The following is a 1,089-nucleotide window of genomic DNA, read 5'->3' as shown; positions in this document are numbered from 1 at the left end:
TGGCCCTGAGAGTGCCCCCCACACCTGTGGGCTCCTTCACGCGCTGTGAGGGGAGGAAGGACGGGTGCGCCAGCAGGATGAGGCGCTCAGCCCTCCCTGCAGGGACCGGCTCCTTCCCGGAGGCTGGGGAGTTGGGCTTCCGACGGCCATGGAGCCCCGGGTCTGGGAGGCGGGGCCTGTGTGGCTTGAGTGACATTCCCGGGAAGGGGGGCTGCACGTTCTGGGGGAGCCTCTTGAGGGAGTGGCCCCTCCTCCGGTCAGCTCTGCGCCAGGGGCCAGGCCCCTCTGCTGGGCAGGAAGGTGGACCCAGCAGCACCCGCCCAGGGGGGGTGGCAGCTCGGGAAGCACCGCCCACATGGGGCTGGGCCCGAGCCAGACCCGCTCCCCATCCTTGTTGTCCGGGTTGTTTGTGAGTTTTTCCGGGACAGATCGCTCCCTCCCACCTGGTCCTTCGCTTGGGATCCTGGCGAGAAGAGGCCGGTCCCTCCATCCCCGTCCTGTTCTGCTCCCGGGGAGACCGAGGCGCAGGCCTCCCGCCGGCGATGTGTCCTCGCAGAGATGAGGGCGGTGTTTCCAGTCACAGGCACGTGGTGACCGACCGACCGCAGCCCTGGCTCCTGGAGCGTGGGGGGCGGGAGGGTGGGAGGAGGGGCCGAGGGCCTGGGCTCCGCTCTGCCCCCACCCGGGACCATGTTTAAGGTTTAAGAGGTAGGGAGGCAGGGGAGCCGGGAGGCTCGGGCTCACCGTCCTGGGGGCCAGGCCGTGGCCTCTGCAAAGGATGAGCAAATGCTAAACCGTTTGCAGGAAAGTGAGAGGCGCAGGGGCCCCGCTGTGGGGCCTCCTGGGGAAGCAGAGAAAAAAGGAGGTGTCCCCACAGGCGCTGGCACCTCTCAGTGCCCCCGAGGCCCCCAGTCCTGGCTCTGTGCCCACGACTGCCCACGCCCAGCGCTCCTGGGCCTCAGATTCCCAGGCGGAGCTCAGACACACTCTTAGTCCCAACGGGCCTGTGAGGACTCTGCTCCGGGGTTTGATTCCCACAGCCTTTCCCTCAGCCAGAACCATGCAGGCCGCCCCCCCATCCCTCCCCGC

The 1,089-nt window shown here is 68.5% G+C and overlaps 1 protein-coding gene across 1 annotated transcript in view; it reads left to right on the top strand.

Annotated features, from left to right (window-relative positions):
- The window catches only part of LMOD1 (leiomodin 1 (smooth muscle)), a 16,135-nt gene that overhangs the window by 1,419 nt on the left and 13,627 nt on the right, over window positions 1-1,089 (top strand). The gene's annotated exons all lie outside the window — the stretch shown is intronic.

The sequence above is a fragment of the Myotis brandtii genome, unplaced genomic scaffold (assembly GCF_000412655.1).
Source record: "Myotis brandtii unplaced genomic scaffold, ASM41265v1 scaffold975, whole genome shotgun sequence".
In the NCBI taxonomy this organism is placed as follows: Eukaryota; Metazoa; Chordata; class Mammalia; order Chiroptera; family Vespertilionidae; genus Myotis; species Myotis brandtii.
The sequence above is the reverse complement of the archived record's forward strand: the minus strand, read 5'-3'. Positions and strand labels throughout refer to the sequence as shown.